The 22844-nt window shown below is 43.2% G+C and overlaps 1 long non-coding RNA gene and 1 pseudogene across 1 annotated transcript; both read left to right on the top strand.

The window, feature by feature from the left end:
- Nucleotides 1-3571: 3571 nt before the first annotated feature.
- On the top strand, nt 3572-22501 carry LOC139171089 (zinc finger protein 721-like; annotated as a pseudogene).
- LOC139171097 (uncharacterized) lies at nt 12425-15915 on the top strand. Its single transcript, XR_011559699.1, has 3 exons — nt 12425-12487; nt 14249-14322; nt 15842-15915. It is a non-coding gene; the product is annotated as an uncharacterized lncRNA (long non-coding RNA).
- Nucleotides 22502-22844: the final 343 nt, after the last annotated feature.

Below are 22844 nucleotides of genomic sequence, written 5' to 3'. Positions count from 1 at the left end.
CAACTCTATTGTTATTATTATACAAGGCAGTTAGAAAATGTTTCACATTTTAAAATATCTGTACAAGCCACAAGAGACATCTCTTTAGAGGAACATCTTGTAGACAGTACTTCCAGAAACTGAGAATAACCATAAACAACTTCTACATCTAGTATCCACACGCCCCAAGACTTCCCCCCACCTCCGGACTGGATAGCTGATTGATGGATATCTATCTGCTTGGGGGTGCCGAGGAGGGGTGACTCCAGACTCCAAGCCCGGACATCCACCCAAGCGCTTTGTCGCCCACTGGGAAAGAGGGGGGAGGCACGTGCTGCCAGGCTGGCTTCAGAGGATCCTGGCGGGCAGCAGTTGCAGGACAGGAGGCGGGGCATCCCGGCAGGGGTGGGAAGTAAATCGGAAATCCTGGTGGTGGCAGTCACTAGGCAAGGGAATCCCTGCGGCAGTAAGAGAGCGCACGCACAATAATAGACCCCACGCACCCAAGCTCAGGTTCGTAAGGTGAAAACAGTTCTTAAGAAGAGGCAAACAAATACACTGGGTTTGTATCTCGAAAAGTTTGTATGAAGAGGCGTTTGTAAGACGAGGTACCACTATATTTGGTTTTGTTATATGCTGCCCAGTCACATTTTTGTAAGATGGGGAGCCACATAAATATTATACATGATTTTGCAATTCATAGCAGTGATTTAGTAGTGCTAATGGACAGAAGCAGTTTACAATTTATTGGAGCACATTGAAGGTAGTGTATGTGTGGATAAACCAGAGTTGTTACCTAAAATCACAGAAAGAAACCGATCAAAAAAGAACTAAGCAAACCAAAGCTTTCATTGCCACCCATTGAGAAATGCCAGACATTAATCTTGGGATTAAGTCTTTCAAGAAATAATTTTCTTAAAGGGTACTGTAGCTGGATGCATTATTTTAATTAGTATTCTTAAAGTATACTAATTAAAGTAATGCATCCAGGTCCAGTTAAGGTGAGTCTTGGAGAAGTTGTGTAGTGTTCTGACTTTGGAAACACTGAATGCAAACAATTTGACTTGAAGATTTAGCCATCCGTTAAAATTGGCCTCAAGTTCAAGGAATAGTGTTATTCAGATCTTGGCATTGCATAATTTTTACAGAAAATTAACATTGGTGTAATTTCTCCCGTTTAACTTATTTCATACTCTGATCTCCTAGCGACATTTTGGGATCCCTCTTTTGGAATTCCTCAATCCCATTAATGCAAACCATTAGGATTTCAAGCCGAGATAATGGTTGTCTGAGTGAGCTCACACGTGCTGGGCCCAGAGGTCATTTCCTTGTTAGTGGTTCTCTGAGTCCCTCCACAAACCATGATGGAACAAACCATGGCTTGTTTACTGTGATTCAGAGGCAGCGCTCCAATTTTCTCCCTAACAACCCAGCGGGGTAGGCCGCTTCGCTCCGCATCGTCTAGTGAGGCCGAGGAGGCCACCTTTCAAAGGGGAGCCCTCCACGACACGCAACAGAATCCATCCGCCGATCGCGGGAGATCGCACAGACCAAACGGCTCTTTCTGAAAGTCGCCGTGAGGATTGCGTCCTCTTCGTTCATTGGCTGCCACCACGTGTTGGCGCCTCCCCTTGTTGCTGTTTCTTTTCCTCCTGGTTGGCTGTTTCCCAGACGTCACGTGTTAGGATACCACACGGGCTCTTTGTGCGCCGCTATTGGATGAGGCTCCGCGGCCGCAGATTGGCAAAGGCCGGAAAAGAAAGCCAACAGTGCATTGGCCGACGCATGGGTAGGAGGGCGGAGCAGAAGGTGACTGTTTGCCCCAAGTAGGTGGAAGTAGGTGTGGCTTCTGTGAGACGGGAAAAGGGAGGTTGCAATTCCGCTTTCATCCAGCCCGCGAATGACCTCACTTCCTGGTCCGTTTCCGGATGTTACCGCCGCTTCCGTAGTGGCTTTGAGCAGGTGAGACTGCTGTCGGTCAGGTTGAGGTAGCTGCAGCCTCTTCCGGCCTGAGGGAGCAGCGGCCGGCAGCTAGGCCCGTGGGAAGCCAGGGCTAGATTAGCTTTGCTTTAGAGTTGAGCCAGCCGGGATGAGCTGGAGCCAGTCCCGCAGCGGCGAACGGGTCATATGAAGGCAGCAGACACGGGGACGGAGGGGTAGGGGGGCGCTTTCAAAGGAGAAGCCCCCTCCCCGCTCCACCTCTCGAGCCCTCCCCGAGGGTCCCTTTCTCATCCACACGGGGGCTTTATTTTGCGTGTGGCGCTGATTCGTGTCAGCAGCACCTGCGAATCGCAACAAAATGGGTGTCAAATTCCCCCTCAAAACACAACTGGGACTGCGACGAGGAGCCGCCCAGAATCCTTTGGCGAGTGGAACAGAACGATTCAATGCAATGCGTCCATGAAATGAGGGCGGTCCCTTTCTTAACCCTCTGAATGGGTCGCTTTCTGTCTTTTCTGCCTGGGTTGAGCGGAGCCTTGCTTTCTCTTCCTGTCCTGGCAACTTTAGACAGAGGCCCGACGGGGAGCCTTGAAACCAGGGGGTCCCCAAGTGGTCGGTCCTACCTCCTGGGGGGCGCTAAGAGGGGCCAGGGGGGTGGCTGGTGGGGGGGGGGGGGAAGCTGGAAAAGAAACTCTGCTTGCTGCCAAAAGTTGTTGTCTATTTTTAATAAAAAAAATATTTTTCTCCACATTAAACATATAACTTCATATACCTTTAATACAACTTAATATGTATATATCATTTTCCAAGTACAATAAACTAGGACATGTTCCAATTTTGCTTTATACTGTCATCTGTATCCATCATTCTTCTCTCCACCTCCTTTGTATTTCAGGCGGCTGTTCCACCTCTACTATCTACTTTCTTACTCCTTCTCCCTCCTACTACCCTTTCCCTTCTCCTTCCTCCTCCTTTCTCCTACTCTTCTCAAGATTGTAAAGATGGAGTTTGTCCTTGTTTCTCCATTGGTATAATTTCAGGGAGCGTTCTTTCTCCTGCTTGTGAGGCCACTGGTGATGTTGTCTCCTTTATACTTTTGGTGACGGTTGATAATGACATCTTAACCATTTGAAAAAAAAATATTCATGGGGGAGAGTTTTGTGCATGCTGAAGGTAACCCCACCAACTAGCCACAGTTCACAACTATACCTAATTGAAGTCTTCAGTGAAAAACACTGCAGCAGGCTTTCTTGTAAAAATATATTTCTTAGCAAAATGTTCCTCTAAATAAACTAACACAATTCTATAATACACTACTATTACATCCACTACTGCAACCACCCACAAACCACTAAGTACTAAACCACTAACTCACCCAGCACAAACAACACCCGTGCAAGGGTATTATTCCTTATATATATAGGTTACAGCCAATCAGGTTGCGGCACAATTAGCAAAATCATGGTTACATACGGATTATGGCTTGTAACAGCCTTTCTTATGGTTACAAACCATTTTCTTGCATTGTAATATTATCTCAAGAAATAAACTTATTTCCGAAAACTCCAAGCTTTCATCAACTTATTGTATTTGTTATATAAATTCCTATTTTATCTATATTTATTTTATGTAGAATATTAATTTAACCAAATTTCCTGGTTTTGACCTTAGCCTGATTTTCTATCTTGTTGTCTACCCAGTTCTTGAACAGTTCCGTCCCAGAATTCCCAATTCCTTCAACCTTTGAATCTTTTCTCTTTTACGTAGCTGAAAGAAGAAAATTCCAAGTTAAGAAGTACACTAAGCCAAATTCAAGCTGTTTCTGAATTTCAAGCGGAGAGGTGCGTGTAAAATTAAGAACAGTAGAAAAATTAATCTTTAATTGGTTCTGTGATTTGAGCCCCCTGAATCAAGAAAGAAAGTACATTTAAACCTGAGAAATAAAGCATGGGGACTGATAGCACTCTAAAAATATAGAGGCTTGTCAAACTGAAGGTGTCCTGGTAATTTCAGAATGTACAGGTAAAACTCAAAAAATTAGAATATTGTGCAAACGTTCATTTATTTCAGTAATGTAACTTAAAAGATGAAACTTAATATATGAGAGATATTCATAACATTCAAAGCAAGAGAGTTCAAGCCGTGATTTGTCATAATTGTGATTATTATGGAGTACAGCTCATGAAAACCCCAAATCCCCCTATCTCAGAAAATTAGAATATTACATGCGATCAATAAAAAAATGATTGTACATAGAACAATATTGGGCTTCTGAAAAGTATAAGCATGCAGTATTTCATTTGAGCAGCTTTTGCAGCAATTACTGCCTCAATGTGATGTGCTTTGGGCAGTGTGGGCAGGTGCCAAGTCCTGTTGGAAAATTTAAGTCCCCACCCCCATAAAGCTCATATGGAGATGGAAGCATGGAGCGCTCCAAAATCCCCCGGTAGATGACTTTGTTGACCCTGGACTTAATGAAGCATAGTGGACCAACATCAGCAGATGACATGGCTCCCCAAATCAACACAGACTGTGGAAACATTTGTATCTCATTTGGAAACCAAGGACACAGAATATAGAGGAAGAATGGATAGGCACACACTGCAAGATGCTTGAGGTCCAGTGTAACAACTTAAATTTTCCAGCAGGACTTGGGGTTTTCATGAGCTGTACCCCATAATCATCACAATTATGACAAATCAAGGCTTGAACTATCTTGCCTTGCATGTTATGAATATCTCTCACATATTAAGTTTCACCTTTTAAGTTACATTACTGAAATAAATGAACGTTTGCACGATATATGGAGGGAAGTAGGCAATGTGGTACCCAAAGGTTTTGCCTGGGGGGGGGCGGGGCAATGCTCATTAATTATCAGGATAGGATAAGGATAGGATCAGGAATGAAACATCAAAAGAAAATAGAGCTGACCATCAAAGAATTACATTTCTTGCCCTAGGTGCGAAAGAACTCGATCTCATTGTTTTTAACTTTCAAGCTGCTACGCGTGCAGCTCGATGCAGTTAGGGCACAGGAAACGCCAGTAGCCGCAGTCCAGGAGGATCCTCCGAAGAAGGAAACCTTGGTAGGGAGGAGTCTTCGTAGAGGGGCGGCATACAAATCTAATAAATTATTATTATTATTATTATTATTATTATTATTATTATTATTATTATTATTTATCAGAGTGGCCGAGGCCTGTTCTGGTGAGGGAACCCAGGGAGGGAGGCCCATGAGAGGCGGAGATTATAGTCTGGGTCTCCCCTGCGGTGAAGGGGTCGCAGCCATGACCCACTTCTCTTTCTTTCCTCAAGGTGGACAGAGGAGCCCGGTGGAGGAAGGAAGGAAGCGCTGCCGGAAAGGAAGAGGAGGGCAGGCCCTACAGAATAGCTCATCCCGGTATGGCTTCCCTTAAAAACGTTGGGAAAAGGCCAGGAGGCTTTGGCGATTCAAGTGGAATGAGCCCAGGAGGACCGTCTGAAAGGAAGCTGCCTGGAGGGCAATGGGGGGAGGAGGAAACTGGCAGAGATCCCAAGATGGGCCTGGAGAGGAAAGGGTCCTTGGGGAAACTCAAAAGCCCCAAAAGGATCCAGAAAGGAGGAAACAAATATCAGTGCCAGGAATGTGAGAAATCCTTCAAAAAGAATGGACATCTTCAATTGCACCTAAGGAGCCACTCAGGAGAGAAACCTCATACAGGTTTAGAATGTGGAAAGAGCTTCAGGGAGTTGGCAAAACTTTATACACATCAAAAGATCCACACTGGAGAAAAACCTCACAAATGCCTGGAGTGTGGAAAGTGCTTCAGTCATAAAAGCAGCCTTTATGTACATCAAAGGATCCACACAGGAGAAAAACCTCATAAATGCCTAGAGTGTGGAAAGTGCTTCAGTCATAAAAGCAGCCTTTATAGACATCAAAGGATCCACACAGGAGAAAAACCTCATAAATGCCTAGAGTGTGGAAAGAGCTTCAGTTGTAGGGGCAACCTTTATAACCATCAAAGGATCCACACTGGAGAAAAACCTCATAAATGCTTGGAGTGTGGAAAGAGCTTCAGTCAGAAAAGCAGTCTTTGTAGCCATCAAAGGACCCATTTACAACAACAATACAACTGCGGGGAATGTGAAAAATCCTTCAAGAATAATGACCAACTTCAAAGGCATCAGACAACGCACGCTGGAGAAAAACCTCATAAATGCCTGGAGTGTGGAAAGAGCTTCATTTGGAAAAGCCAGCTATATACACATCAATGGAGCCACACTGGAGAAAAACCTCATAAATGCTTGGAGTGTGGAAAGTGCTTCTGTCGTAACGACCACCTTTATAGACATCAAAGAATCCACACAGGGGAAAAACCTCATAAATGCCTGGACTGTGGAAAAAGCTTCAGTCGCAGTAGCAACCTTTATTCACATCAAAAAATCCACACAGGAGAGAAACCTCATAAATGCTTGCAGTGTGAAAAGAGTTTCACTCATAGCGGTGACCTTAATAAACATCAAAAAATCCACACAGGGGAAAAACCTCATAAATGCCTGGACTGTGGAAAAAGCTTCAGTCGCAGTAGCAACCTTTATTCACATCAAAAAATCCACACAGGAGAGAAACCTCATAAATGCTTGCAGTGTGGAAAGAGTTTCACTCATAGCGGTAACCTTAATAAACATCAAAAAACCCACACAGGGGAAAAACTTCATAAATGCCTGGAGTGTGGAAAGAGCTTCAGGCTGAGTGGACATCTTTATAACCATCAAAGGATCCACACAGGAGAAACACCTCATAAATGCCTGGAGTGTGGAAAGAGCTTCAGGCAGAGGAGCGACCTGTGTACACACCAAAGAATCCACAGTGGAGAAAAACCTCATAAATGCCTGGCGTGCGGAAAGAGCTTCCGTCGTAAAGACGGCCTTTATATACATCAAAGGATCCACACTGGAGAAAAACCACATAAATGCCTGAAGTGTGGAAAGAGCTTCAGTCACAGTAGCAGCCTTCATATACATCAAAGGATCCACACTGGAGAGAAACCTCATAAATGCTTGCACTGTGGAAAGCGTTTCACTAATAGTGGTGACCTTAATAAACATCAAAAAATCCACACAGGAGAAAAACCTCATAAATGCCTGGAGTGTGGAAAGAGTTTTACTGTCAGAAGCAGCCTTCGTACACATCAAAGGATCCACACTGGAGAAAAACCATATAAATGCCTGGAGCGTGGAAAGAGTTTCAGTCACATAAGGAGCCTTCATATACATCAAAGGACCCATTTACAAAAACGGTAGGAATGTGGGGAATGTGAAAAATCTTTCAAAAGAAATGACCATCTTCAAAGACATCTACCCTGTTTCCCTGAAAATAGGACAGGGTCTTATTTTCTTGCAGCCTTATTATCAGGGTAGAATTTCTGGCAGGTGGGCAGGCAAGAAATGAGACGCTCATCTTACATTTCCAGCTCCATTGCAGTCCTGGTTGTAAACAAAAAACAAAAAGACCCCAACCCTTCTCGCAAGTTCAGTCAAATTTCTCAAAAGCATGTGAAGTGGTTTTTTAAACAATGTGTTTTCCTGGACACAATGGTGAGGAACACAGTGGAACAGCCAGTCTCTGGTAAGATGTGCAGATGGTAAGATGTTCCAGAGTGTAGGTTACAAAATAAGGCAGATTTGGTGAGCATTAGAAAAATATCACTTTGCAGTTGAACTGTTTCTGCAGTGCAAGCAGGGAGGTGTTGGGCTCTCTCTCATTGGATGCCTGCTGTGGGTATGAGCCATAATGCCTAATCCAGTCAAATCATCTTTATAAGACTACCACGTTCCCCCGGAAAAAACATGTTTATTGCAACACAGATTGCTGACAAAGTTTGTTATGGGCCAAAACCATCAGGGAAACGGATAAACACATATGATAAATGATTCTGAAGAAATATTGAGAAAGCATTGAGAAATGGGAAGTTGGCTTGGAATGATATGCCCATATACGGAGAGCAGAAGGGGGATGGCTTGTGTCATGTATTATTCTATAAAAATGTATCTTTATTCCTTGCTCAGTATCGCAAAGCCTTTGTACCTTACGATCCTATATATATAGTACCTTTGATTTATTCAATCATGAATAAATATTTTTTTTAATCAGAGCTCTGGTGTTTTTCTTTTTTCCTTTTTGGGTATTTTTAGGGAATTTTCCTGACACCTAATCCAGTTAAAATCATCTTTATAAGACTACCACGTTCCCCCGAAAATAAGACAGAGCTTATTCGGTCGAGTTCTTTGGTAGAATCCTCCCAAAAATGCACATATACAATTTCAGACACACACACGTTTGAAAATTCAAAACAATGTTCTTTACACCGAAAATGCAAATAAACAGAGCACTCTTTTTCTATAGCAAAGAGCACTTGTCTCCAAACAAATTAGTAATTTGTACAAGTCCCTTATCAGTTCTGAGATACTTAGCTTGCAGCTGTGAGGCAATTCACAGTCCTTCTTTCACAAAGTGAAACACACTTTGCTCTGGTTTAGTTTCAAAGCGGGGGGAAATCAACACACAAAAGATCAAAGTCAGCAAAGCAGTCATGAAACACAACGATCAGATAATCCTCCAATGGCCAAACCCACAGGCTGCTATTTATAGCAGCCTCACTAATTACCACAGCCCCACCCAACCACAGGTGGCCTCATTTTTTTTGATAATCTCTCAGTTGTTGTTGCCTATGCATCGCTCTCCGCATGCGTGGCCGTATCATTAACTCTTGTTCTGAATCCAAGGAGGAGCTAGATAATTGATCTCCTTCTGAGCTGTCTGCCACACTCTCTTCCTCCCGGTCACTCATGTCTTCTTGGTCAGAGGAGCTTTCATCAGCAGATTCCACCGGGAGCAAAACAGGCCTGCAGCATGTGGATATCTCCCCCACATCCACAGTCCTTGGGGCAGGAGCTGGGCCAGAGCTAATCACAACACTTAACGTCTGCTGTGATTGGCTTTACAATCTGCTTGTAAGCTATCTAGAGTCGCTGTGAGCAAGTAGGCGGCTATAAAAACAAACAGGCAAACCTTGGCAAAAATGGTTTTTAATTTGGCGTACTTAACCTCCTTCCGTAGCAATGGAAATTCTGAATACAATTGTACTTGTGAGGACAGCCGGTATTGGAGATCTCCAATTGTATAACGGGGTATGTAGGGGATGCTGAGCGAATTCTGAAACATGGTCTAGATGTTCTAATGCCGCGGCCTCTTAATACAGTTCCTCATTTTCTGATGACCCCCAACTATAACTTTAGCGCCAATTCTTCCAACAAATCTTTAAGCTGATTGGCAAGAGGTCAGAGGGACACCCCCCTGTAGACACCTGATTGGTTGGATTGTAAAAATATGTTCCGAGATGCCAGAATAGAAGCTTTAGTTGCTAACATCATTGGAAATTTGTCTTTTCCCTTGGGCTTAGGTGACCCCTGTGAAATGGTCGTTCGACCCCCAAAGGGGTCCCGACCCCAAGGTTGAGTACCACTGGTCTAGACAATAAGGAAGAGTGGTGCATTGGCCAAAGGTGGAGCTCTTGCTTCACAATCAGGAGGCTGTGTGTTTGATTCTAGCTAGAGGAAGATATTCCAATGAGAATATATCTGCGGGGGAAAACTTTATTGGTGACTGGAAGGGAAACTGGCCAGTAAAAACTCAATGGAACTACTCGACTGGGTATCCAGTCTGCAATCCCCTCTCTCCCCCCAGAACAAAACGGGGCCACCCGGAGATGCCCATGTGGCTGCAGGCTTAGTGGGGTGGTGTAGGGAGCAGCTCTAAATATCTTGCTAAATATCAGTTTAGCCACTAAAGTATCATACATCTGCTGATTCCTCCAGTTCCAAGTTTGGAAATGTAAACCTATTAGTTAATGTTCAGTTTTATAAGAGCTGTGTTTTAAGAGAACTGTATGAGACAGCATATCTACAATTTTGTACAGGAAACTATCTTTACTGCCCAAAAGTAGTTTCAGTAAATCTGACTAAGCCCAACATTTATTACAAAAGCGAGTATCTCAATATAACCTTTTGTGACAGTTTCCATCATTTTTCAACCATAGTTGATGGGGGGGGAGGAGTTTCCTACTGTTTTGATCCTGGAAATGAAATCTGTGGCATCTCACTATGATACTATGCAATATTCCAAGTGTAAGGCCACACTTGGAATACTGCATTCAGTTTTGATCGTCACAATGCAAAAAGGATGTTGAGATTCTAGAAAAAGTGCAGAGAAGACCGACAAAGATGATTAGGGGACTAGAGGCTAAAACATGAAGAACGGTTGCAGGAACTGGGCATGGCTAGTTTAATGAAAGGAAGGACCATGGGGGAACATGATAGCAGTCTTCCAGTATCTTAGGGGTTGCTCCAAAAGAAGAGGGAGTCAAACCTATTCTCCAAAGCAGGGGGTTGGACTAGAAGACTTCCAAGGTTCCTTTCAACTCTGTTGTTATTATTATACAAGGCAGTTAGAAAATGTTTCACATTTTAAAATATCTGTACAAGCCACAAGAGACATCTCTTTAGAGGAACATCTTGTAGACAGTACTTCCAGAAACTGAGAATAACCATAAACAACTTCTACATCTAGTATCCACACGCCCCAAGACTTCCCCCCACCTCCGGACTGGATAGCTGATTGATGGATATCTATCTGTATCTATCAATCATCTATCCATTATCTATTTATCTATCTATATCTATCCATCCATCCATCATCTGTCTGTCTATCCACCCACCCATCCATCTATCTAGAGGCTTGTCTGAGAACAGAACGGAAAACGTTTAAATTTTGGTGCCGGACGATGCTTCGTCCATATCCGAGGTGAAAGTTTCCCCAGGACAGGGGTGTGGAGGGATGGGACAGTGGGGCCATGAGGACTGGGGGGCACAGCAAATGGCCAGGAATGGAGAATGGATCCCGGCTTCGGGGTTTCTGAGGGGAGGGTCAGAGAAGCAGGGAGACACGGACTCGGCTTGGGGGTGCCGAGGAGGGGTGACTCCAGACTCCAAGCCCGGACATCCACCCAAGCGCTTTGTCGCCCACTGGGCAAGAGGGGGGAGGCACGTGCTGCCAGGCTGGCTTCAGAGGATCCTGGCGGGCAGCAGTTGCAGGACAGGAGGCGGGGAATCCCGGCAGGGGTGGGAAGTAAATCGGAACTCCCGGCGGTGGCAGTCACTAGGCAAGGGAATCCCTGCTGCAGTAAGAGAGCGCACGCACAATAATAGACCCCACGCACCCAAGCTCAGGTTCGTAAGGTGAAAACTGTTCTTAAGAAGAGGCAAACAAATCTTAAACACTGGGTTTGTATCTCAAAAAGTTTGTATGAAGAGGCGTTTGTAAGACGAGGTACCACTATATTTGGTTTTGTTATATGCTGCCCAGTCACATTTTTGTAAGATGGGGAGCCACATAAATATTATACATGATTTTGCAATTCATAGCAGTGATTTAGTAGTGCTAATGGACAGAAGCAGTTTACAATTTATTGGAGCACATTGAAGGTAGTGTATGTGTGGATGAACCAGAGTTGTTACCTAAAATCACAGAAAACTGATCAAAAAAGAACTAAGCAAACCAAAGCTTTCATTGCCACCCATTGAGAAATGCCAGAGACATTAATCTTGGGATTAAGTCTTTCAAGAAATAATTTTCCTAAAGGGTACTGTAGCTAGATGCATTATTTTAATTAGTATTCTTAAAGTATACTAATTAAAGTAATGCATCCAGGTCCAGTTAAGGTGAGTCTTGGAGAAGTTGTGTAGTGTTCTGACTTCGGAAACACTGAATGTAAACAACTTGATTTAGCCATCCGTTAAAATTGGCCTCAAGTTCAAGGAATAATGTTATTCAGATTTTTACAGAAAATTACACTGGTGTAATTTCTCCCGTTTAACTTATTTCACACGTGCTGGGCCCAGAGGTCATTTCCTTGTTAGTGGTTCTCTGAGTCCCTCCACAAACCATGATGGAACAAACATGGCTTGTTTACTGTGATTCAGAGGCAGCGCTCCTATTTTCTCCCTAACAACCCAGCGGGGTAGGTCGCTTCGCTCCGCATCGACTAGTGAGGCCGAGGAGGCCACCTGTCAAAGGGGAGCCCTCCACGACACGCAAGAGAATCCATCCGCCGATCGCGGGAGATCGCACAGACCGAACGGCTCTTTCTGAAAGTCGCCGTGAGGATTGCGTCCTCTTCGTTCATTGGCTGCCACCACGTGTTGGCGCCTCCCCTTGTTGCTGTTTCTTTTCCTCCTGGTTGGCTGTTTCCCAGACGTCACGTGTTAGGATACCACACGCTACTGGATGAAATTCCGCGGCCGCAGATTGGCAAAGGCCGGAAAAGAAAGCCAACAGTGCATTGGCCGACGCATGGGCAGGAGGGCGGAGCAGAAGCGACTGTTTGCCCCAAGTAGGTGGAAGTAGGTGTGGCTTCTGTGAGACGGGAAAAGAAGGTTGTAATTCCGGTTTCATCCAGCCCGCGAATGACCTCACTTCCTGGTCCGTATCCGGATGTTACCCCCGCTTCCGTAGTGGCTTTGAGCAGGTGAGACTGACGTCGGTCAGGTTGAGGCGGCTGCAGCCTCTTCTGGCCCGAGGCAGCGGAGGCCGGCAGCTAGGCCCGCGGCAAGCCAGGGCTTGATTAGCTTTGCTTTAGGGTTGAGCCAGCCGGGATGAGATGGAGTCAGTCCCGCAGCGGCGAACGGGTCATGTGAAAGCAGCAGACGCGGGGACCGAGGGGTAGGGGGGCGCTTTCAAAGGAGAAGCCCCCTCCCCGCTCCACCTCTCGAGCCCTCCCCGAGGGTCCCTTTCTCATCCACACGGGGGCTTTATTTTGCGTGGCGCTGATTCGTGTCAGCAGCACCTGCGAATCGCAACAAAATGGGTGTCAAATTCCCCCTCAAAACACAACTGGGACTGCGACGAGGAGCCGCCCAGAATCCTTTGGCGAGTGGAACAGAACGATTCAATGCAATGCGTCCATGAAATGAGGGCGGTCCCTTTCTTAATCCTCTGAATGGGTCGCTTTCTGTCTTTTCTGCCTGGGTTGAGCGGAGCCTTGCTTTCTCTTCCTGTCCTGGCAACTTTAGACAGAGGCCCGACGGGGAGCCTTGAAACCAGGGGGTCCCCAAGTGGTCGGTCCTACCTCCTGGGGGGCGCTAAGAGGGGCCAGGGGGGTGGCTGGTCGGGGGGGGGGAAAGCTGGAAAAGAAACTCTGCTTGCTGCCAGAAGTTGTTGTCTATTTTTAATAAAAAAAATATTTTTCTCCACATTAAACATATAACTTCATATACCTTTAATACAACTTAATATGCATATATCATTTTTCAAGTACAATAAACTAGGACATGTTCCAATTTTGCTTTATACTGTCATCTGTATCCATCATTCTTCTCTCCATCTCCTTTGTATTTCAGGCGGCTGTTCCACCTCTACTATCTACTTTCTTACTCCTTCTCCCTCCTACTACCCTTCCCTTCTCCTTCCTCCTCCTTTCTCCTACTCTTCTCAAGATTGCAAAGATGGAGTTTGTCCTTGTTTCTCCATTGGTATAATTTCAGGGAGTGTTCTTTCTCCTGCTTGTGAGGCCACTGGTGATGTTGTCTCCTTTATATTTTGGTGACAGTTGATGATGACATCTTAACCATTTGGAAAAAAAATCTTGTTGGGGGAGAGTTTTGTGCATGCTGAAGGTAACCCCACCAACTAGCCACAGTTCACAACTATACCTAATTGAAGTCTTCAATGAAAAACACTGCAGCAGGCTTTCTTATATAAATATATTTATTATCAAAACGTTCCTCTAAATAAACTAACATAATTCTATAATACACTACTATTACATCCACCACTGCAACCACCCACAAACCACTAAGTACTAAACCACCAACTCACCAACCACTATAACAAATCACCCAGCACAAACAACACCCGTGCAAGGGTATTATTCCTTATATATATAGGTTACAGCCAATCAGGTTGCAGCATAATTAGCAAAACCATGATTACATACAGATTATGGCTTGCAACAGCCTTTCTTATGGTTACAAACCATTTTCTTGCATTGTAATATTATCTCAAGAAATAAACTTATTTCTGACAACTCCAAGCTTTCATCAACTTATTGTATTTGTTATATAAATTCCTATTTTATCTATATTTATTTTATGTAGAATATTGATTTAACCAAATTTCCTGGTTTTGACCTTAGATTGATTTTCTATCTTGTTGTCTACCCACTTTTTGAACAGTTCCTTCCCAAAATTCCCAATTCCTTCAACCTTTGAATCTTTTCTCTTTTACGTAGCTGAAAGAAGAAAATTCCAAATTAAGAAGTACACTAAGCCAAATTCAAGCTGTTTCTGAATCTCAAGCGGAGAGGTGCGTGTAAAATTAAGAACAGTAGAAAAATAAATCTTTAATTGGTTAGTGCTGTGATTTGAGCCCCCTGAATCAAGAAAGAAAGTATATTTAAACCTGAGAAATAAAGTATGGGGACTGATAGCACTCTAAAAATATAGAGGCTTGTCAAACTGAAGGTGTCCTGGTAATTTCAGAGTGTACAGGTAAAACTCAAAAAATTAGAATATTGTGCAAACGTTCATTTATTTCAGTAATGTAACTTAAAAGGTGAAACTTAATATACGAGAGATATTCATAACATTCAAAGCAAGAGAGTTCAAGCCGTGATTTGTCATAATTGTGATTATTATGGAGTACAGCTCATGAAAACCCCAAATTCCCCATTTCAGAAAATTAGAATATTACATGCGATCAATAAAAAAATGATTGTACATAGAACAATATTGGACTTCTGAAAAATATAAGCATGCATATGTTCTCAGTATTTCATTTGAGCAGCTTTTGCAGCAATTACTGCCTCAATGTGATGTGCTTTGGGCAGTGTGGGCAGGTGCCAAGTCCTGCTGGAAAATTTAAGTCCCCACCCCCATAAAGCTCATATGGAGATGGAAGCATGGAGCGCTCCAAAATCCCCCGGTAGATGACTTTGTTGACCCTGGACTTAATGAAGCATAGTGGACCAACATCAGCAGATGACATGGCTCCCCAAATCAACACAGACTGTGGAAACATTTGTATCTCATTTGGAAACCAAGGACACAGAATATAGAGGAAGAATGGATAGGCACACACTGCAAGATGCTTGAGGTCCAGTGTAACAACTTAAATTTTCCAGCAGGACTTGGCGCCTGCCCACACTGCCCAAGCACTAAAACTTGCTTCAATGACCGTGGGATTACTGTCCTTGATTGGCCAGCAAACTCACTTGACCTGAACCCCATAGAGAATCTATGGGACATTGCCAAGAGAAAGATGAGAGACATGACACGGAACAATTTAGAAGAGGTGAAGGCTGCTATTGAAGTATCCTGGTCCTCCATAACACTTCAGCAGTGCCACAGGCTAATAGCATCCATGCCACACTGCATTGAGGCAGTAATTGTTGCAAAAGCAGCCTAAATGAAGTACTAAGTACATATGCATGCTTATACTTTTCAGAAGTCCGATTTTGTTCTATTTACAACCCTTTTTTTATTGATCGCATGTAATATTCTAATTTTCTGAGATGGGGACTTGGGGTTTTCATGAGCTGTACCCCATAATCATCACAATTATGACAAATCAAGGCTTGAACTATCTTGCCTTGCATGTTATGAATATCTCTCACATATTAAGTTTCACCTTTTAAGTTACATTACTGAAATAAATGAACATTTGCACGATATATGGAGGGAAGTAGGCAATGGGATACCCAAAGGTTTTGCCTGGGGGGAGGACAATGCTCATTAATTATCAGGATAGGATAAGGATAGGATCAGGAATGAAACAACAAAAGAGAATAGAGCTGACCATCATAGAATTACATTTCTTGCCCTAGGTGCGAAAGAACTCGATCTCATTGTTTTTAACTTTCAAGCTGCTACGCGTGCAGCTCGATGCAGTTAGGGCACAGGAAGCGCCAGTAGCCGCAGTCCAGGAGGATCCTCCGAAGAAGGGAAACATGGTAGGGAGGAGTCTTTGGAGAGGGACGGCATACAAATCTAATATATTATTATTATTATTATTATTATTATTATTATTATTAAACATGGTAGGGAGGAGTCTTCGGAGAGGGGTGGCATACAAATCTAATAAATTATTATTATTATTATTATTATTATTAAACATGGTAGGGAGGAGTCTTCGGAGAGGTGGCATACAAATATAATATATTATTATTATTATTATTATTATTATTAAACATGGTAGGGAGGAGTCTTCGGAGAGGTGGCATACAAATCTAATTTATTATTATTATTATTATTATTATTATTATTATTATTATTATTATTATTAAACATGGTAGGGAGGAGTCTTCGGAGAGGTAGCATACAAATCTATTATTATTATTATTATTATTATTATTATTATTAATTATCACAGTGGCCGAGGCCTGTTCTGGTGAGGGAACCCAGGGAGGGAGGCCCATGAGAGGCGGAGATTTCAGTCTGGGTCTCCCCTGCGGTGAAGGGGTCGCAGCCATGACCCACTTCTCTTTCTTTCCTCAAGGTGGACAGAGGAGCCCGGTGGAGGAAGGAAGGAAGCGCTGCCTGAAAGGAAGAGGAGGGCAGGCCCCACAGAATAGCTCATCCTGGTATGGCTTCCCTTAAAAACGTTGGGAAAAGGCCAGGAGGCTTTGGCGATTCAAGTGGAATGAGCCCAGGAGGACCGTCTGAAAGGAAGCTGCCTGGAGGGCAATGTGGGGAGGAGGAAACTGGCAGAGACCCCAAGATGGGCCTGGAGAGGAAAGGGTCCTTGGGGAAACCCAAAAGCCCCAAAAGGATCCAGAAAGGAGGAAACGAATATCAGTGTCAGGAATGTGAGAAGTCCTTCAAAAAGAATGGACATCTTCAATTGCACCTAAGGAGCCACTCAGGAGAGAAACCTCATACAGGTTTAGAATGTGGAAAGAGCTTCAGGGAGTTGGCAAAACTTTATACACATCAAAAGATCCACACTGGAGAAAAATCTCACAAATGCCTGGAGTGTGGAAAGTGCTTCAGTCATAAAAGCAGCCTTTATGTACATCAAAGGATCCACACAGGAGAAAAACCTCATAAATGCCTAGAGTGTGGAAAGTGCTTCAGTCAGAAAAGCAGCCTTTATATACATCAAAGGATCCACACAGGAGAAAAACCTCATAAATGCCTAGAGTGTGGAAAGAGCTTCAGTTGTAGGGGCAACCTTCATAACCATCAAAGGATACACACTGGAGAAAAACCTCATAAATGCTTGGAGTGTGGAAAGAGCTTCAGTCAAAAAAGCAGTCTTTGTAGCCATCAAAGGACCCATTTACAACAACAGTACAACTGCGGGGAATGTGAAAAATCCTTCAAGAATAATGACCAACTTCAAAGGCATCAGAGAACGCACGCCGGAGAAAAACCTCATAAATGCCTGGAGTGTGGAAAGAGCTTCAATCATAGAAGCAACCTTCACACGCACCAAAAGTTCCACACAGGACAAAAGCCTAATAAATGCCTGGAGTGTGGAAAGAGCTTCTATCTGAGGGCACATCTTTATAAACACCAAAGAATCCACAGTGGAGAAAAACCTCATAAATGCCTGGAGTGTGGAAAGAGCTTCAGTCTGAGGGAATATCTTTATAGACATCAAAGGATCCACACTGGAGAAAAACCGCATCAATGCCTGGAGTGTGGAAAGAGCTTCAGTCGTAACAGCCGCCTATATTCACATCAAAGAATCCACAGTGGAGAAAAACCTCATAAATGCCTGGAGTGTGGAAAGAGCTTCAGTCTGAGGGAATATCTTTATAAACATCAAAGGATCCACACTGAAGAAAAACCGCATAAATTCCTGGAGTGTGGAAAGAGCTTCAGTTGGAAAAGCCAGCTATATACACATCAATGGAGCCACGCTGGAGAAAAACCTCATAAATGCTTGGAGTGTGGAAAGTGCTTCCGTCGTAAGGACCACCTTTATAACCATCAAAGGATCCACACAGGGGAAAAACCTCATAAATGCCTGGAGTGTGGAAAAAGCTTCAGTCGCAGTAGCAACCTTTATTCACATCAAAAAATCCACACAGGAGAGAAACCTCATAAATGCCTGGAGTGTGGAAAGGGTTTCACTCATAGCGGTGACCTTAATAAACATCAAAAAACCCACACAGGAGAAAAACCTCATAAATGCCTGGAGTGTGGAAAGAGCTTCAGGCTGAGTATACATCTTTATAACCATCAAAGGATCCACACAGGAGAAAAACCTCATAAATGCCTGGAGTGTGGAAAGAGCTTCAGGCAGAGCAGCGGCCTTTATTCGCATCAAAGGATCCACACTGGAGAAAAACCTCATAAATGCCTGGTGTGCGGAAAGAGCTTCTGTCGTAAAGACAGCCTTTATTCGCATCAAAGGATCCACACTGGAGAAAAACCACATAAATGCCTGAAGTGTGGAAAGAGCTTCAGTCACAGTAACAGCCTTCGTATACATCAAAGGATCCACACTGGAGAGAAACCTCATAAATGCTTGCACTGTCGAAAGCGTTTCACTAATAGTGGTGACCTTAATAAACATCAAAAAATCCACACAAGAGAGAAACCTCATAAATGCCTGGAGTGTGGAAAGAGTTTTACTGTCAGAAGCAGCCTTCGTACACATCAAAGGATCCACACTGGAGAAAAACCATATAAATGCCTGGAGTGTGGAAAGAGTTTCAGTCACATAAGGAGCCTTCATATACATCAAAGGACCCATTTACAAAAACGGTAGGAATGTGGGGAATGTGAAAAATCTTTCAAAAGAAATGACCATCTTCAAAGACATCTACCCTGTTTCCCTGAAAATAGGACAGGGTCTTATTTTCTTGCAGCCTTATTATCAGGGTAGAATTTCTGGCATTTAGGCAGGCAAGAAATGAGACGCTCATCTTACATTTCCAGCTCCATTGCAGTCCTGGTTGTAAAAAAACAAAAACAACCCAACCCTTCTTGCAAGTTCAATCAAATTTCTCAAAAGCATGTGAAGTGTTTTTTAAAACAATGTGTTTTCCTGGACACAATGGTGAGGAACACAGTGGAGCAGCCAGTCTCTGGTAAGATGTGCATCTCATAGTGGGGCGCAATTTGGGGGTGGGGGGGGGAAATGTCTTATATTTGTGGGTAAACATATATAAGAATTGAACTGTTGAACTCCCTGCAGTCAGCAGAGTTAGCCTGCAATACTCCATTCTGACAACTACATGACCATGGTTTAAAGCAGTGTTTCCCAACATTTTTTGAGCCGCGGCACATTATTCACATTTACAAAATCCTGGCGAACATTGAGGGGGGGGGGACTAAAAAAAGCTTGGACAAAAAAATCTCTCTCTTCCTCCTTTTCGCTCTATTTCTCTCTCTCCCTCTTTCTCTTCCTTTTTCTTTCCCTCTCTCTCTCCATCCCTTCCTTCTCTTTTTTGCTCTCTTTCCCTCACCCTCCTTCCCCCCCTTTCTCTCTCTCTCTTGCTTTCTCTCTCTCTTTCTCTCTCCCCCCTCTCTCTCCCTCTTTCTCTCTTGCTATGTCTCTCTTTCTCTCTTTTGCTTTCTCTCTTTCTTTCTCTCTCCCTCTCTTTCTCTCCCTCTCTTGCTATCTCTTTCTCTCTCTTGCTATCTCTCTCTTTCTCTTGCTTTCTCTCTCTCTCCCCTCTCTCTCCCTCTCTTGCTATCTCTCCCTCTCTTGCTATCTCTCTCTCTCTCTTGCTATCTCTCTCTTTCTCTCTTTTTTGCTTTCTCTCTTTCTCCCCCCTCTCTCTCCCTCTCTTGCTATCTCTTTCTCTCTCTCTCTTTCTCTCCCTCTCTTTGCTTTCAAAAGTTGCGAGACTAGAAGCTGAGCTTCCTTCTTCGTAGCACACCTGACCATGTGGTTGGGAAACACTGGTTTAAAGGACCAAAATCCTGTAGAATTATAATCCTGGCTCTAGGTGCAAAAGAGTTCCTTTTCATTGTTTTCGACTTTCATGCTGTTGCTTCTAGCTGGGTGATCCTTGTGAGGCTCAGTGGCCGGAATGTATGGCCATGATAAAGTCATGTTGTTTGGTGTGCAGCATAAGGAGGTTAGCCTACCCTGCTGTAGAATGGGGAAGGTGCAGAGATAAGCAGAGACCATCATAGGAGTGGAAGAAGCAAACCTTATTCCAAGAGTGAAAAAATTCTCCCAACTTATTCTTCAGCCAGAATTCTTCTAGGAATCTTATCTCTACATGTACATACTTATGTACATGGCAGTTTACATGATGTGGTCATTCATTCACACAGAACAATAAGCATTCATGTTCATTCAGGGCATATCTAAGGAAGATTTGGCAGTAAGCTTTGAGGTGTCAGCAATTTTCCCAGGCCTTCTGGCCTAACCAGAGCTCCGTGCTTGCAAAGCCTAGAGTTCAAAACTCATGGTAACTTATGCTAACAGCATCATGTGAACCAAGCATTCATATGGCCTAGAATCACACCTGGGCATGCCCAACCTTAGACATACACAAGTAATACTACATGTCCACTCCTTTTATTTGATTAAAATGTTGAAGTTGCTTTGAAATCATGGCTTCCTGGGGGCGCAGAAGAAATGAAGGAGTTGATTTTAGCGCATAGCTGGTTCCATAAAGCAGGAATACATTGAATTAAGCAACAGCTTGCTATCAATATAGCCAAAATAAAAATAAGATACATAATGATTTGATGAAAATAAGGCCAATCAAGAAGCCAAATCAGCAGATGACCAAGATCTTCCCCAAACTATGTCCGAAATTCTCTCAAAAATGACTGGAAAAACAAACCAAGAAATTGTTGTGATTCCGTCTGAGGCCCCTCAGGGAACGGCTGATCCTCTGCCGGCTTCCTGCTCAGAGGGGGAGGATGAGGAACAGGAGGTTCAGGCAGACGGGGAGGAGGAATCTCAGGCTGAGGGAGAGGGAGGACAGCCAGAGTCCCCCGAGAGGGAGCTCTCCCCAGCAAGCAGCCTGGATTCCTTAGATGAAAATGCACAAGCAATAATCGATCTCCGGCAGAGAAGAGCAACACAACGAAGGGGACAATTAGCCAGGTACTTTCAGCACTAAAGAGGCAACAGCTGGGTTTGGGTGTGGTGCTCTCTGGAAAGGCTGAAAAGGCAGACCCACCCTTCCTGGCTTGTGGAGTATTATCTTTGGGAGTCCTGGGACCTGGTTGTGATCTTTGGCGTCTTGGAATTCTGGTTTGTGACTTTGAATACTGAAACCTTGGGGGGAAAAGGTGTGGGTCTTATTCTCTACAGTGGTGGGTGTGCCAGCAAGAAGTCTGCTGTATTGTCTGGCCATCAGGACTCTGCTGTGAAGTCTCATAGCCTGCCTGTTGGGAAGAACAGGTTTTTCTCTGTGTTTATTTTTCAAGCTATAAAGTGCTTTTGCTTTTACCAGCGTGTCTGGCTGCTTTTTCCAGTTGGTGTTGAAGTCTGGGGGCACCCAGACAGAACAGAAATGATCAAACAAATCTACGAAATATACCGAGTCTCCACTCTATTTGCACGCAGACACAGATTACCACGCGAAATACATAGAAGATTTACAAAGAGAAGTACACGTAACGAAATATACAGAGCATCAAAAGAAAATGTAATCTCACATAGAGGAAAAGAAATAACGGTACTAAGACAAATCCCCAGACGAGTACGAGAAAGACGTAAACCTTACCAATTTCTGACAAACAAACTAAACAAAAATAATCTGACGGCCACCAGATTAACATATGCACAACAATGGAAAAAAGAAGACACCCCGACAAATTTGACCATTATTAGCAAAATCATGGAATGTGCCGAATTAACAAAAATAACAATGGAAATACAAAATAAAAACGATTCAGAGTTCTACAAGGCCTGGGAGAAATGGTACAGATGGTTATCAAACTTCAAAACCAATAAAACAAGAAAAACCATAAATTAAAAGAAAGAAATATACAATAGAAATTACGACCAAAACCAATACAATCTCTGTCCGAGTTCAATCCATCCGACAATTATTAACAATTTGCCAATACCATAACTCACAAGTATCTCTTACCTACAAAATTAACAAACATAACAAAACTAAGTCGTTACAATGTATATTCCTGCTACTTTGCAGGTATTACCCCTCCCCCCTTTCTTCTTTCTTTCCTCTTTCTCTCTTTTCCTACCTCATCTATAATCTCTACTACAATATCTATTTATCAATGCATAAAGTAAAGCACTATGTTACCCCTAAATTACTATACTTTACAGATATAAGATTATGTAAATATGATTACTGAATATTGTTACTTCTATATTTGAAATGAATATACAGTGTTCCCTCGATTTTCGCGGGTTCGAACTTTGCGAATAGCCTATACCACGGTTTTTCAAAAAATATTAATTAAAAAAAACTTCGTGGTTTTTTCCCTTTACCACGGTTTTTCCCATCATATGTCATCGCCAAACTAATAATTTTTGCAAATAAATAACAAAAAAAATAATTATTGTTAATAAATAATTATGTTTATAAATATCAGGATGACTAAGTGTCTTATTCAATGGTGAGTACCAGTAATAATGGTGAGTAAATGGTTGTTAAGGGAATGGGAAATCGCAATTTAGGGGTTTAAAGTGTTAAGGGGAGGCTTGTGATACTGTCCATAGCCAAAAATGGTGTATTTACTTCCGCATCTCTACTTCGCGGAAATTCGACTTTCGCGGGCGGTCTCGGAACGCGTCCCCCGCAGAAATCGAGGGAACACTGTATAACAATATATATATGCTACCGTATAAAAAGACTGTTTACCCCATCCCCATCCCATTTTTATTTTTGTATTCCCATTCCCCTTCCCCATTCTTAATAAATTAATAAAGTATAT

This window comes from Erythrolamprus reginae, chromosome 8 (genome assembly GCF_031021105.1).
Source record: "Erythrolamprus reginae isolate rEryReg1 chromosome 8, rEryReg1.hap1, whole genome shotgun sequence".
Classification (NCBI taxonomy): Eukaryota; Metazoa; Chordata; class Lepidosauria; order Squamata; family Dipsadidae; genus Erythrolamprus; species Erythrolamprus reginae.
This window is presented reverse-complemented; position numbering and strand designations above follow the sequence as displayed.